General features: G+C 46.9%; 1 protein-coding gene across 1 annotated transcript in view; it reads left to right on the forward strand.

The window, feature by feature from the left end:
• The window catches only part of ACSL4 (acyl-CoA synthetase long chain family member 4), a 469,611-nt gene that overhangs the window by 153,993 nt on the left and 298,578 nt on the right, over positions 1-17,040 (forward strand). The window lies entirely within an intron of this gene.

The raw sequence follows: 17,040 nt of genomic DNA on the forward strand, positions 1-17,040 counted from the left end.
CACACACACACTTAATGGAATTCCGCAGCTTCAGTTACTGTTACTGCTTATTTAATTCCATAAAGCAGAGAATAGTAAGTTTGCAATTCCAGAAAATACCATGGTGCTAAGTTTAGAAACCTCACACTTTAAAACCTCCATATATGTTTGGAACATATGAAGCAAATTACATAGTGTTACGTGCACATTATAGTAAAGTCGCGCACTGCTTATAAATGTAGCTTGAAATATATTTCATGTTGTGTTTTTCATGACCAAGACTAATTTGGAGAAATCTGAAGAAAGTAGCTGAATGAAAGAAATATTCAGCAACATATTTTCTCATTTAAATTGAAGAAATTGTATAAGCTTTCAGAAATATCTGGTAAATTAAAAAAGCTGGGTGTAAAAGATTTTTCATATGTCTAATGGGTTGCTTTAATTTAAAAATACATTTATGCATGTCACTTCAAAAGAATTTACATTTGTATGTTGAAAAGAATGCAAATTCCTGTTAAGTCTCAGATTTTTTACTGTTCAGATTAGAATGGTCAGCTATGTTATCTTTCAAGATTTTTCTGGGGTGTTTATGGAAGCTATATTTAAAGCCGCGGTGGTACAGCGGTTGCGTTGTTGCCTCACAGCAAGAGGTTCTCCAGTTTGATTCTCAGCTAGTGTGCGGGGAGTGCCTTCTGTGTGGAGTCTGCATGTCCTCCCCGTGGTCGAATGGCCTCCGAAAGACATGCATGAATGGGTGTGCCTTTGCTGAAGGTTGGGCTTCAGGCTGGCAACTCGGCACCATAAAAAAAAAATCTACTGCCAATCATTAGCGGACCGGAGTTCCGCTGTGGCGACCCCTTACCGAAGCCGAAAAGACAAACATTTCAGATATTTGAATTTCCGTGTTTGTCACAGATTGGAATTTACTGTTTGCTTTGTCCGGCAATTGTCAGTTGAAATGAAATTAGAAATAAAATATTAATAAAGGTAACTAGAAAAGAACTACAACTGAAAACTAGCTGACAGGACAACATTTTTCGTAAGTAACTGTAGCTGTTAATAGCTTGCTTTAGACCTAGAATTTTCAGAAGGTAGTCTGCTGTACATGAGTAATCTAATGTAGGAATACTTTGGTTACAGCACATTCATAGTCTTTTGCTATCAAAATAACTGTATCCTCGACAGAAAATGCAACTCCACTATCATTTGCACTGCCTGTCAGCTGCTTCATGTACAGTGCTTAATGTAGTAGTTAAATTACGTAGATCTGTTATTCAAAGGCCTTAAAACCTAATGCTTTTCTGTGTAAATCACTTGTCAGTACCTGTAGTGATTAATTTCCTTCACCTAATAGATATCCCTTGTTACCAGAGTTCCTATAAGGCTGTAAATGTAAATACTGTAAATGTAAATACCAGACAGTTTTACTCCATTCATTCAGTTTCGGCTCCATGTCTAATCTGTACTGCACTCAGGGTTGCCAGATTTCCAACCAGCCAGGTAGGGACAAAAAAAAAAAAAAGTCTTTCACGGCAAGTGAAGACCAAAAAAAAAAGGTCTTTATTGTGGGACTGAGTTCCACATTAAAGAACAGTACCTCTGCACTAAGCACGGAGCTTCTCGTGTTTAATGCATTGCAGATGTTCATCGTGCATACAGCTGCAGTCATAACAGATGGGTTCTCCTGCCGTCAGGCGGGTCCTCAGTCGGCCGAATTCCAAAGTCTAGGTCCGGCGTCAGTTGTCGTCGCTTCTTCCCTGACGTCAGTGCGACAGGGGTATAAAAGAACCAGCCAACGCCATCTTCTTCAGTCTTTCTTGCCGTGTGGTGCCCGAAGCAGAAGCAGTTTGCAAGTGCCGGTCGGCCAGCTCCTGAAATTACGAAAATTTTGCAACCGAAGTCTTCTTGAAAGCTAAGTACCCCATTGGGGAAACTTTTCTTGCCTCAGACCGATGTCAGACAAAGTTAATCATTGTATTTCATGTGGGAAGCAAATACCGCATAAGGATTTTCATTCCCTCTGTATTCCTTGCTTAGGCCCAGACCATGACGTCTCGGTCTGTCGTTTTTGTGCTACATTCAACAAACGCACCATTAAGCGTCTGGCGGAGTTCGCCCAGCATTATTTTGGCAAAAAATGTAACTATATTATGTCTTCGGATACTCCGACTCCAGTTTTGTCTAAAAAACGCAAAGATAAGGACCGACACACAAGGTCCACGGCCTCTACCGACACCACGACAAAGCCGACTACAGGTGGTCCGGTTCTCAGCGAGGCGCCTACGCAGCCCCTGACTACCGACGACACTTCTTTGGTGGTGTCTTCTGTACCCAAGGTCGCAGGCTCCTCAGCCCACACCCCGACTACAGATACCGAAGCCACTCTTGGTGGTGAATCTCAAAATGTAGACAGGTCTGCCTGCTCTCAAGGTGTCTTCAGACCTTCCTCTTCTTTTTCCATCAAGGCTTTCACTAAGTCTAAAGCAGCCATGCATTCTAAGAGACTAGCTACACAGGGCCCATCTCCAGGCACCATGCCTAAAAAACAGATGCTTAAAATGGCTGAGGATTTAATTACTCTTATCAGGGGTTCTCAACCCCCCCCCCCCCGGACAAAAGGCCCAGAGTTGAGGAAGAATCCCCCTCCTCTGACCAGGCCTCCATTATATCAGAGCACTCTGATGAACAGGAACATTCTTACTCACCTTTTGAAGATTCTGATGCAGAGGAGTCCATTCCCTCTGTCTCCCCTCCTGAGGATTACTCATTTGGGGAAACCTTGCATACCTTAAGAGAACACTTCCACTGGGAAGGCCAAGAGTACTCAGATTCCAAGAAAAGGCTTAGGGATTTTCTCTTGCTACCTCAGCACAGGCCTCTGGCTATACCTCCTGTCTTAGACATACTAGATGATGTGTACTCGGAGGCCTGCCTTAACCCGGATTCTTTACCTCCAGCCCCAGTCAAGCCTGACAGGTACTACCGGGTCCCTGACTCACACCAATTTTTATACAAAAGCCATGCGGCTGACCCAGAAACTATCTCACCAATCAAAAATTGCTAAACATGGAGTTTCTCGTGTTTAATGCGGAACATTGCAGTTCCGCATTCAACAGAAGTAGCTCCGTGTTTAGCGATTTTTGATTAGCCCGTATACCGGCATACGGGCCAATTAAAAATAATTAAACACGGAGCTACTTCTGTTTAATGCGGAACACAAGAAGCTCCGTGTTTAGCGATTTTTGATTGGCCCGTATGCCAGGTATGCGGGCCAGTCAAAAAAAACAAAAAAAAACAAAGCGGAGGCTGGCCAGGATTTAAACCGGCAGGGCGGGAATCTGGATCTGGCTGCTGATCTCGGGACAGTCCTGCCCAAATAGGGACGTCTGGCAACCCTGACTGCACTAAGGAAATATTCTTTTTGCAACAGTCATTAAAGAATTAGTTTCACAAGCCTTCAAGGTGAATTCCTCGAAGTAATGTTTCATATTTGTCTCTTATCAGCTAGTAGCTTAACATTTTCTTCACTCTAAATCCTGCTTAACAATGAATGGAATGAACATGACTGAAAATTGTCTGTTTCTTCTAATACTTATCAGCTATATCTTTGCTGTAGTGGCATGCCTGATACAGGTAACTTCTAGATGTTATGTGATCCTATCTCGCCTACATTCTTTACTGATGGGTTCGGAGCCAATCCTCTGCTCCGACTCGGCACGCTATGCTATAGAGCGAAGCCTCTTATTGGCTGAGCTATTCTATATCCCAGGATGCACCACCACTACTTCCCCAGATCTCGTTTGCCGCTTACAAGCTAGGATGTGGTCTCGAACTTGGCTGAGCTAAGTGCTTTTTTTCTGAAAGTTTTTCTGTCAGGAAATTCTTTAATCTTTACCCAAAAGCTGTTTTAACAGCTATCGTTGTGTATAAGTGTGTTTTTGTGAATTTTTTGTGGTAAATTTGTGTGACTGGACAGGGAAAGGTTTCCGTTTAAGTTAGAGGGGCCTTCCCCTAGTTCTTTAGTGAGTCGTCTTGTTATTTCGGAGAGGTCAAGTACCTGTTTGAGTTAGAGGGTTCTTGGCCTTCTTTTTGGTGTATTTGTATTTGTTTAAGTTTCTTGGACTTTCGCCTCTCGTTAAAAAAAAAAAAAAAAAAAAGTTTTTTATTGTTGTGAAAATCTTTGTGCTGAGTTACATACATTGTGTTTTTCTCTGTTATAGTGAGTAGTCTACAGGCGTTATGTCTAAGGAGCATAGACCCTCAGGATTTAAGAAATGCATGAGATGCAACTACAAAATGTCCATCACGGACGATCACTCCTTATGCGTGTACTGTTTAGGCGCCAAACACCTTCAGGAGTTTTGCAGCGTGTGTCATGCTTTTTCCTCTAGGGTCCTCCAAGAGAGGAAGAATAAATTGATCTTAAAAGGGCTTATCAAACTCTCCTTTGAAGAGGCCTTATCTTCCTCTCCAGCTAAGAAAAAGGAATCGGCTCCGACCAGCCCGTCGGAACCGACCACTAAGAAATCTAGGCAGGCTTCTCCATCGGCTCCACGGACTTCGGAGCCAAGGGCGGAACGGTCTGCCTCGATGCCTCCAGCCTCGACTCCTCTGGTTTCGGAGCCGATGGCTGTTCGGAGCCGATGGCTGGGGCTTCGAGAAGCGGGTCACCTTCATTGGCTCCACTGATTTTGGAGCCGATGAGGGTTGCCGGCTCAGACTCTTCCCCTTCGGCGCCGAAGCCCTCTTCGGCACCGAGGGAAATTGCTATGGAATCTCCTTCGGCACCGATACTGATAGAGTCTATTCGGAGCCGGTCTCCCCAGTCCTTCGGAGCCGATGGAGAAGTCGGTTCGGACCCGGTCGGTCTCCTCCCGATCTTCCAAGATGTCGGATTCGGACATCGACAGGGTGCTCCTAAGACTGTTTCAGTCTCCTGTATTCCAGAAATTAGTTTCTGCTCCAGCCCATTCGGCTTCGGAGCCGATGGCCCACCCTGTAGTTCTGGTTCCTCCTCCAACAGCCTCGGCACCGTTGGAGCCGGTGCTGGTGGAGCCGATGGAGGTTTTCGGGTCGGCTCCGACCCTTACTCCACCCCCGGCTCTTGAGTCGGGGTTCGGTACACGGACCTCCTCGGTCTGCCCCGGGGGGGACGCTTCGGGACCGATGTTTTCGGTTCTGAGCCTTCCTCTCGATGCGTCTGCTGCGGGGGTACCGTCTACTGTTGTGGCCCCGCGGGTTGGACCTTCCCAGGACTCTGGCGGTCCGGCCTTCAGGGCCATGAGGAGTGCTTTGGCCAAATCTTCTTTGGCTACCTCCACGGTCTCACCGGCACCTTCCCTACACACGGAGACTGGGTCTTTTGTAGTCCCCCTGTCGCTAGACAGCGGAGCCCCGGGGCCTGAGGTCACCCCCAGTGGGGTTTCCCCCCTTCCTGGAGGTCCCTCTGAAGCTTCTTCGGAGGAACCCCCAAGGAAAAGACTGTGCAAGAGGAAGCACGTCGACTCCCCCGGTGAGTCTCTCACGTCTGACACTGATCTTGATGATGCGGAGGGGTCCCCTAAGTCGTCCTCAGATGATGTCTCCTTTGCAGACATCTTGGAAGCCCTCAAACAACGAGGTGGCTGGTATTCCAAACCCCCTTCTGCTGACGAGTCGGTGTTCCTCAAGGCCTTCGGGGTTCAGCCCTCCACCTCCTGGGTGTCTCCGCCCTTCGAGCTCCTAGATTTGATCTGTCGAAGGGCGTGGGAGCATCCAGACTCTGTCGAACCGGTGCCGGCTCGCCCAAATAAATTCTTGTCAGCACCCCCAGAGAAGGAGTTTCTGACCAAATGTGTGGCTGTAGATGCCCTGGTGGTGGCATCTGCTACCCAACAAGATGTAGCAGAGGCTGCGACGTCTGTCCATCCTCCTAATAAGGAGTCTAGGAGCATGGACCGGTACGGGAAGCGCACCCTCAGTTCAGCGGCCTTTACTTTAAGGTCCCTGAACTATTTGACGCACTTCACTAGATTTCAGAGGGATCTGATCAAGGAGCTTTCAGATACCCTCTTGGGTAACCTACCTGAGCAGCTGGCCCAGACGGTTGGCTCTCAGTTGGCTACTCTGTCATCGATATCAAACTCGTCCATGAGGCTTATTTCATATGCAGCCGAGGGGGCGAGTAGAGCGGCGGGTACGGGTGTTGCTCTACAGAGGCAAGCCTGGCTCCGCCTGTGTCATTTTGCAGAAGCCTTTAAGTCTTCCTTTGCCGACGCTCCCTTTGATGGGTCCTCTTTGTTTGGACCCAAGGTAAAGGACACATTGACCCGCTGTGAGCAAGAAGGTAAGACTTTGACTGCCGTAGGGGCACGGTTTTCCACTCCCTTTCGGCCTTACCCAAAGGCTAAAAGAGGAGGGAAATTGTGGTTCTGTAAGTCTTATCCCTCGCAGCAGGACGATCCCCCTTCTAGAGGCAGAGGAGGGGGAAATTTTTCTGGAAGACGCCGTCCCAGAGGCGGCAGAGGCCCCCGCAACACTGGAGACCGCGAGTCCTTTCGTGGCTCTTCAGCCTTCCACAATCCCTGAAGGATTGCCCGACTGTGCAGCTCCGGAGCCAGTCGGGGGTCGTTTTTCGAGGCACCTAAAAGCCTGGGAGGGTATCACTCAGGACCGATGGGTGCTTCGAATCATCGCCGGAGGTTACGCCATCCCCTTTTCACACCCCCCTCCACCGTCCAGGAAAATCCCGGACCCGCCACCCAGTCAACGGGAAATCGCAGCCTTCGAAATCTCAAAGCTGCTTCAAAAAGGAGTCATCCAACCGGTCCCCGCAGACCAGATTGGATTAGGGACTTAAGATTCTTTTTGGTGCCAAAAAAGACCGGGGACTTGAGGCCCATTTTGGATCTCAGCAACCTAAATCGTTCAGTCAAGAAGTCCAAGTTCCGAATGGTCACCTTACAATCCATTCTCCCACTGCTGGAGAAAGGTGTTTGGATGTGCTCCATAGATCTCAAGGACGCCTATTATCACATCCTGATAGATCAGGCGTCCAGAAGACATTTGCGCTTCAGCCTGGAAGACAGTCATTTTCAGTTCTGCGCACTGCCCTTTGGTCTCACCACAGCCCCCAGGGTGTTCACCAAATGTTTGGCTGTCGTGATTGCTCACCTGAGGAGTCTAGGATTCCAGGTGTTTCCGTATCTGGACGACTGGCTCCTGACTGCCACCTCCAGGCGTCTACTATTGCAGAACCTAGCAGCCACCATATCACTAGGCACTTCCCTTGGAATCACCTTCAATTGGCCAAAGTCTGTGTTGCTGCCATCTCAGCGCATAAGGTTCATCGGAGTAGAGATAGACTCAAACCAAATGCGGGTCTCTCTTCCTACAGAAAGGATACAGACTATACAGGCTCAAGTCCGAGCCTTGCTTCTCAAATCCAAAGCCCCAGCCAGGATGGTCCTGCAGCTATTAGGCTCCATGTCGGCCACTGTTCTCCTAGTCCCCTTAGCAAGATTGCATATGAGAATTCTCCAGTGGCTCCTATCGACCCAGTGGTCCTTTCAGGATCTCCCTCTGTCACCTCATACGGATCACGGAAACCTGCAAACGGGACCTCCGCTGGTGTCCTCCAATCTGGATCAGGGACGATCCTTTGTTCCACCTCCTCCTACAGCCACATTGACGACGGATGCCTCCCAGACGGTGGGGGGGGGGGCATTACCTGGGCAGGTCAGTCCAAGGCAATTGGCATTCCGACGAGAGTCTCCTTCACATCAACATTCTAGAAATGAGGGCGGTGCTTCTATCTCTACAAGCCCTCCACGATTACCTCCCTCAGGGCGTAATCGCCATTCAGTCCGACAACATGTCAGTAGTCTGGTATCTGAACAAACAGGGAGGGACCAGATCCTACCCCCTTTGCATAGAGGCCATGAGAGTTTGGGAATGGGCAGTGGCGACCAGACATTTTCTGGTAACGAATCATATCCCTGGGAAATCCAACATGATAGCCGACAGACTAAGCAGAACTATTCTCTCTCCTCACGAGTGGTCTCTGAACTATGCAGTGGCAACTCAAATCTTCAGCAGATGGGGAACTCCTTGTTGCGACCTTTTCGCAACCCCGCTGAACGCGAAGTGCAGAAAATTCTTCTCTCTCACTCCAGCTCCGGGGGAGATTCCCATGGACGCCCTAGCCCATCCTTGGCCCACCGGCTTGCTTTACGCCTTCCCTCCGGTTCCCCTCCTTCCCAGAGTGATCCAAAAGGCGACTCACTCAGGGAGCAAAATGATTCTAGTTGCCCCTTACTGGCCTCGTCAGGTATGGTTTCCCTATCTTCGGAAGTATGCTCTGGACAGTCCATGGTTCCTGGATCAGATCCCGGACCTATTAATTCATCAGTCAGGACAACTCCATCGGTCCCTTCACTCTTTGAAGTTAACAGCTTGGCTCCTCCTCTTCCGACTATAGTCAGAAATCATACTTTAGACCCGGAAGTCATACGTATCTTATCCTCGGCCCACAAGTCTGCCACTAGGAAATTGTATACTAGCAAATGGAAGAGATTTGCTATTTGGGCTCAACTCCGGGGTCTAGATCCCATCACTGTCCCGGTGTCAGAAGTCCTGAAATTTCTAACTTCCCTATTCAATCAAGGTTCTTCAGTCTCTACCATCAACGTCCAATTGGCAGCTATTTCCAATTTTCATGAATCTATAAACCCACCTTTGATGAGCAACAGATTGTGTAAAACCTTCATAAAAGGTGCTGCGCTTTTACGACCTCCGATTTCTCATCCTGCTCCTCCGTGGGATCTCGATGTGGTATTACGTGCCTTAACCTCCTCCCCTTGAACCGGCAGCAACCTGTGATTTGAAATTTCTTTCTTGGAAAACTGCCTTTCTGGTCGCGATTACTTCAGCCAGAAGGGTTTCAGAGCTTCAAGCTCTAGCTGTCAAACCACCGTACCTGGTTTTTCACAAAGATAGAGTATCCCTCAGGCCTAACCCATCCTTTGTCCCTAAAGTTTGTTCCAGCTTTTGCCTGCAACAGTCATTAGAACTGCCAGTTTTCTTCCCAAAGTACTCAAACAAAGCAGAATACATCTTCCACACATTGGATGTTCACAGACAATTGCGATTTTATTTAGATAGGACCCAACAAACACGGAAAACAGATCAATTGTTTGTGTCCTTTTCGGACAATAAATTGGGCAAAGCCGTCACAAAGGTCACTATTGCCAAGTGGATCAGGGACTGTATTAGTCAGGCTTAGTCCTCTTCTAATAAAGAGCTTACAACCTCTGTCAAAGCTCACTCTACAAGAGCTATGGCTACTTCAGTAGCATTCCATTCTAAGCTTGCCATTAGCGACATTTGTGCTGCGGCTACGTGGTCTTCTCCGCACACCTTCATTTCCCACTACAAATTGGATGTGGCATCTCGGGGGAGAGCTTCATTTGGTTCCACAGTTCTCAAGAGTGTTTTCCAGTGAGCCACCCAGGAATCGGGTGCTAGGGACACTGTCCCATCAGTACAGAATGTAGGCGAGATAGGATCACATAACATCTTTTAGTTATGTACCTACCATAACTTTAGATGATGTCCTTCAAGGATGCATCTGCAGTCATAACAAATGGGTTGTCCTGTCGTCAGGCAGCCCTTCGGTCGGCCGGATTCCAAAGTCTGGGTCTGGCCTCGGCTGGTGTCGCACTTCACCCGACGTCATCTCTGCTGGTCTTCGGGTATAAAGGCATCAGCCAACGCCATTTTCCTCAGTCTTTCTTGCCGCGTGGCGCCCGAAGCAGAAGCTGTTTGCAAGTGCCGGTCGGTCAGATCCAGAGATTACTACCGAATACTACTTCGAAGATTTCTAAAAAGCTAAGTACCCCGTTGGGGACTCTTTCTTGCCTCGGCCGATGTCAGAAAAAGTAAATAACTGTTTAACTTGTGGGAAACAAATACCTCATAAAGATTTCCACTCTTACTGCCTACCTTGTTTAGGCCCAGACCACGACGTAGCAGCCTGTTTAGCCTGTGCTTCCTTCAACCGACGAACGCTTAGGCGTCGGTCGGAGTTTGCTGAACAGTTTTTCGGCTCAGATTTTGCGTACATTATGCCGTCGGATCCTCCGACTACTCAAATTGTTAAAAAACGCAAAGAAAAAGACCGACACTCGCGGTCCGCGGTTTCGGCCGAAACCACGGTTAAGCAAACCGCGAGTGTCTCTGTTTCGGCCGAAACCGAGCAAACGGGTCAATCTTCAGCCGAATCCATCACTACTACCGAGGCTCCTGCTACCCTAGTTGAATCGGCCTCTGAAGTTTTGCCTACTAATGTGGTTCCTATTGAATTATCAGACACCATCCCTTTGGATGTCTCTACCCCAGCACGTGGTGCTGCTAGGCCTCCTGCAGCCATGTCTATTAAGGCCTTTGCCAGGGCTAAAGCAGCCAAAACTGCTAAATCAGTGCCTGTTAAGCCCCCCTCACACAGGCCCAGTTCCAGTTCACAAATGCTTACTCTGGCAGAGGATCTCATATCTTTAATTAGGGGATCCCAATCTCACCCAGACAGGGCCTCTCAGCCTCCAGAAAAGAGACCTAGAGCAGAGCCCTCAGAGCCAGTGTCCTATGATGATTCTTCGATTGACTCAGACATTACAGACCATCCAGAGGCTCCTTTTTCTACTTATGAAGATTCCGATGCTGAAGAATCTATTCCATCTGCCTCTCCACCAGAGGAATTTTCCTTTGGGGAAACCTTACATGCCATGAGAGAACAATTCCAATGGCAGGGACAAGATTTCTCAGACTCAAGAAAAAGGCTTAGGACCTTTCTACACTTACCACAACATAGGCCCTTAGCTCTACCTCCAGTTCTGCCTGTTGTGGATGATGCATTTAATGATGTTTGCACTGCTCCTGATACTTTACCTCCAGCCCCTGCCAAACCAGATAGGTTTTACAGGGTACCAGACACTCATCACCACCTATACAAGGCCCCACTTGCAGATCCTGAGACTATCTCCCAGGGGCCTAAGGCAGTAGCCGACCTCAACAAAAAACCCTCTCCCTTCTGAAAGGGAATCCAGATCCTTAGAGAGATGGGGAAAAAAGTTTACACCTCTGCTACTCTCTCAGCTAGAGCTTTGAACTGTCAGTTTCATATGATCCAATACCAAGAGTTTATGCTTGATCAGTTAACTAAGAAACTGTCCTCTGATGACTCCTTAGATAAGAAATATGTTTTAGAAATGGTGAATAACATTCAGCAGGTTAGTAACCATTCTTTAAAATGTGGCTATGATGCACTGGAGGCTTCATTTAGATCAGCCATGACTGGCACAGTTATAAGAAGGCATGCATGGTTGAAAGAACAGGTCTTGCCGGATCATGTTAAAGCAAAGCTGTTAGATGCTCCTATGGATAAGGCCAGTCTATTTGGTACTCCTGCTCAGCAAGTAATGAAGAAAATGGAAGAGAAGGCAAAATCTGTACAAACAGTTAAGGATTTCTTACAGGTTCAGCCCCCAAGGTTTAGCAGGAACTGGCCTTCCAAAAATTGGTCCTTTCCAGACTTCTCAAAATCTCAGAGAGGCAGGAATAGACGTTCCAGAGGCAGAAATCAATTCAGAGGAGGTGCCTACAGAGGACGCCACTGGCAAGGCAATAACCAGCGAGGCACAGACACAACCACTGCCACTGCAACAGGACAATCACAGTGACTTGGCACTGACACCGCCTACCAGGGAACAAATAGCAGCACCTTTAGGCGGAAAGTTAGCCTTATTTTAAAAAAATTGGCACTATATCACAAGAGACAAGTGGATTTTGCAGACCATAGACCAAGGCTACAGGTTTCACTTCCACACCTTACCAGTAAAAAGGGGAATGCCAAACCTACCTCCAAATCAAAAAACAGAAGCTCTAAAGCAGATAGCTCAATTAACAAAGATGAGAGCTGTGGAAAGAGTACCACTAACAGAACAGGGCAAAGGATTCTACTCCAGACTCTTCCTAGTACCAAGAAAAGAGAAAAGTTGGAGACCTATTCTCGACCTGTCCGTCTTAAATACATTCATCATTGTCCCAAAATTCAAAATGCTGACCCTACAGCAACTTCTTCCCATGCTGGGCAAGGAGTGTTGGCTGGTAACTCTAGATCTCAAGGAGGCATACCTGCACGTCCCCATACGACCAAATTGCAGAAGATACCTCAGATTTCTTGCAGGATCAGAGCATTATCAATTCTCAGCATTGCCCTTTGGCTTATCTACTGCCCAGAGTATTCACAAAATGCCTGGCATCAGTAATCGCTCATTGCAGGCTACAGGAATCCAAATTTATCCATACCTGGACGACTGCCTGATACAAGCGGACAACAAAAGCAAGCTGACAAAAGACTTACAAAGAGTCATTTGCTTACTACAAGCCCTGGGATACACAGTCAATTTAAAAAGTCAAGACTGATACCATCCCAAACAAGAACATTCTTGGGTGCGGAAGTGGACACAGTAAAACAGATGGCATTCCTAACTGCAGAAAACAAGAACAACTCCTCTTTACTTCTTGGCATTAACAAAGCAGAACAAACTAACAGCAAGAAAAGTACTGCAGGCCTTGGGCTTCATGGCATCATGCATAATCCTGGTCCCCCATGCCAGACTGCATATGAGGAAGCTACAGTGGTACCTGAAGAATTTATGGTCTCAACACAGGCACAGCTTAGAAACCGAAATCCCACTAATCCCATGCCTGAAACAAGAGTTCCTATGGTGGGCTCAAGCATGCCAGTCAAACCCAGGCTTGCCCTTCCACAACTTTCAAGCAAGCCAAACCATCACAACGGACGCCTCAGACCTAGGCTGGGGGGCACACATGCTGGACAAATGCATACAAGGATTATGGACTCCAGACCAGCTGCACCTGCACATAAATCAAAAAGAAATGCTGGCAGTAAAACTGGCAATCCAGAATTTCAGACCATTCCTCAAAGAAGGCCATCTAATGATAAGGACAGACAACACCACAGTCATGTGGTACATCAACAAACAGGGAGGCACTCATTCATACCCCTATGCAGAATGACTCTGGACCTTTGGAATATGGCTCTGAGCTACAACATCCAGTTACAGGCAATATTTGTACCGGGAAAAGAAAACACCCTAGCAGACATGTTAAGCAGAACTACCTCGGATGCTCACGAATGGATGCTACACCCGGACATCTTCAAGGCCATCACAAAGAAATGGGGAATGCCACAAATAGACCTATTCGCATCCCCACTCAATCACCAGCTCAAGAAATTCTGCACAAGGACATGCCACCCACTTGCATGGAAGGTGGACTCTCTGTCCTTCAGTTGGAAAGGCCTGACAGCATATGCATTTCCACCACTTCCTTTGATGCACAAGGTACTACTGAAAATCAAAGAGGAACGTCCAAGGATAATTCTGATAGCTCCAAATTGGCCAAGACAACACTGGTATCCATTGCTGAGGAGCATGTCTCGGGGGAGAACGTGGACACTACCCCTGATGCCTTTGATGTTAACTCAGAACAACTACAACATCATGCATCCAAACCTAAAAACTCTGCAACTGACTGCCTGGAACATCACATAACAGCAACTAACCCAGATTTATCCCAAAGGGTTAAAGACATTATCCTTGAAGCCCGCAGACCTTCAACAAGAAGGAACTATGCAGGAAAATGGAAAAGGTTTGTCATTTGGAGTACTGAAAGAGGAAAAGATGTGTCAAAGATAGATATTGCTAACATCCTGGAGTACTTGGCAGAGCTTCTCCATACAGGCCTGTCCTATTCCTCCATCAAGATACATGCATCAGCTATTTCTGCAGAATACAGCTTCGATCCCCCGGTCTTCTCACATCCTCTACTCAGGCAGTTCCTCAGAGGAATCAAGAATGTAAAACCTCCTAGGAAACCACCTTTACCAACATGGGACTTGAAACTTTGTGCTAGAAAAATTGACACTCCCTCCATTTGAACCAGCAGCAACAGCAGATCTTCAACTCCTATCATGGAAAACTGCTTTCCTACTGGCAATTACTTCAGCAAGAAGGGTTTCGGAACTATAGGCCTTAATGGCAGTACAACCCTTCCTAATCTTCCATCAAGATAGAGTGTCCATGAGAACTAATCCTACATTTATGCCTAAGGTGGTATCTAGAGTGTCTCTAAACCAGGCAATCCACCTACCTACCTTCTTTCCCAATCCACAGAACAGGGGGGAAAGACTGCTGCATACCTTGGATGTGCATAGACAGTTACGCTACTACCTGGACAGAACCAAAAGTAACAGAAAGACTGACCAGCTTTTAGTAGCCTATGCAACAGGAAGGGAAGGAAAAGCAATTTCCAAACAGACAATCTCCAAATGGATAGGAAATTGCATAAGATTCTGTTACTCCTACCATGGAAAACCAATTCCACAGAACATAAGACCTCACTCTACAAGGGCTACAGCCACTACCACAGCTTTCTTACGAGGAGTGGCAACCAAGGACATTATTGAGGTGGCTACTTGGACCTCCGTGCATACATTTGCCAAGCATTATAACTTACCTCTATACTCTAGATCCCGAGCAGTTTTGCCACTGCTGTATTGCAAGGGATCCTAACTACACCATAATTCTTCTTCCTCCTCCCCTAGTTTGGCTATGGTATTCTACCCATTTGTTATGACTGCAGATGCATCCTTGAAGGACATAGTACAGTTTTGTACCTACCATAAATGTAGATGTCCGAACAGGATAGCATCTGCAGTCAGGATTACCCACCCTCCTTCCCCTCTGTGGTATTCCTAGGGTATTTACCCTCCTAATAGCTAGCTGGGGGGGGATCTCTTATGGTGTATTTGTTTGTATATATGTACATACATGCTTATTTTCTGTGTTTGCCTACCTTTTTTTTGGAAACATTGGCATTTACCAAAAATTTAGTCTTCCAAGAAGGCAGCTGGCATCTGGGGCAAGAAACACTGAGGAAAATGGCGTCGGCTGATGCCTTTATACCCGAAGACCAGCAGAGATGACGTCGGGTGAAGTGCGACACCAGCCGAGGCCAGACCCAGACTTTGGAATCCGGCCGACCGAAGGGCTGCCTGACGACAGGACAACCCATTTGTTATGACTGCAGATGCTATCCTGTTCGGACATCTACATTTATGGTAGGTACAAAACTGTACTTTTGGGATCCATCTCGCCTACATTCCTAATAACCCACCCTCCTTCCCCCTGCCTTGGAGATCAGAAGAGACCGGACGGTCCGAGTACTATCGTTTCATCTTGAAACATCTGGCAATGTTATATAAACCGTTATGTGTGTGTGCATGAGTGCGGACAAACAAGATCTGGGGAAGTAGTGGTGGTGCATCCTGGGATATAGAATAGCTCAGCCAATAAGAGGCTTCGCTCTATAGCATAGCGTGCCGAGTCGGAGCCGAGGATTGGCTCCGAACCCATCAGTACAGAATGTAGGCGAGATGGATCCCAAACATCTAAAGTTATGGTAAGTACATAACTAAAAGTTAACATTCCTCTATTGAGAGATTAAGCTATGTAAGTCATTAATTAGTCGTCTTAGATTAATAAGTCATTTAGGTGACCTACTTGCATTGGTTTTGGAAAGGTTAATGTATTGTTCTTGTAGTTTCTGATAGTAAGTTCTGATTTTTTTTCTCTGTCTCATGGTGCACACATTGGAGTTGAATTATAGGATCCCAAATGCATAAAAGGGCTGAACTGTAAGGATTTTCTAAAGACTGCACTGTTGTGGGGTTATATGGATGTAATTGCACGGGGGGAGGAGCTCAGGAGGAGTGTAAGGAAATGAAAGCGCATTAGATATATCTTTATTAATAGCTGTTATGTTTCTAAATTCATTCATGTGTTAGGCTAAGCAGAGACTGACACTAAAATTCAGAAAACATTTTGCAAGCCTTTGGAGAGGTGTTTGTGTAAATTTAAGTTACATCCTAGATGTTCATCATGTTTCACTGCTGCAGTCATTAGACTTGGGTTATCCTGCCGTCAGGCGGTCCCGCAGTTGGCCAGAGTTCCAAAGTCTTGGTCCGGCGTTTGTTGCTGTCGCTTCTTCCCTGACGTCAGTGCTCCAGGGGAATATAAGATGCAGCCGATGCCATTTTCTTCAGTCTTTCTTGCCACGCGGTGCTCGAAGCAAAAGCAGTTCGCAAGTGCCGGTCGGCCGACTCCTGAGATATTCGAATTTCAGAACCGAAGTCTTCAATAAAGCTAAGTACCCCATTGGGGAAACTTTTTCTTGCCTCAGACAGATGTCAGTAAAACTAATAATTGTATGGGAAGCAAATACCTCATAAGGATTTTCATTCTTACTGTATTCCATGCCTCAGATCACGACGTCACTAGTTGTTGGTTTTGTGCTAGATTTAACAAACGCACTATTAAACGTCGGTTTGATTTTGCTCTGCATTATTTTGGCCGAAGGTTCAATTACACCATGCCGTCGGAACAACCGATGACCGGAATACACAAAAAATGCAAAGACAAGGATAAGGACAGGCATCCGAGGTCCAAAACCGACAACGAAGCCTCTTCTAGGCAAGTCGCCGGTTCTCTGTGAGGCACTTTCGCAGCCCCTGACACCCGCTACCTCGGAGCCACAGGCTGCCTCCGATTCCCACGTGGAGACTGCTAGGCCTCTGGAAACTCAAGGTATTGGGCCTGCGGAAATTAACCCCTTAGATGGGTCCGGAGCCATTGAGCAGGCATCGGCTTCTGAGGGTGTTTTCAGACCTTCACAGCTTACCATCAAAACAACAACCAAGTCTAAAACTCCATTAAAGACAAAGAAACAAGTACAGCATTCCCCTGGACAGGCCTCCATGCCTAAGAAACAGATGCTCAAAATGGCCGAAGACCTAATTATTCTGATCAGGGGTTCCCATTCACCTCCTGATAAAAGACCTAGGCAGGATACAGACTCTAATTCCTCTGACCAGGTTTCCATTTCTTCTGATTCCTCTTCAGACCAGGGATAGTCTTTACCCCCCTATGAGGACTTTGATGC

This window comes from Protopterus annectens, chromosome 15.part0 (assembly GCF_019279795.1).
Source record: "Protopterus annectens isolate FY-2018-M chromosome 15.part0, PAN1.0, whole genome shotgun sequence".
NCBI lineage: Eukaryota > Metazoa > Chordata > Ceratodontiformes > Protopteridae > Protopterus > Protopterus annectens.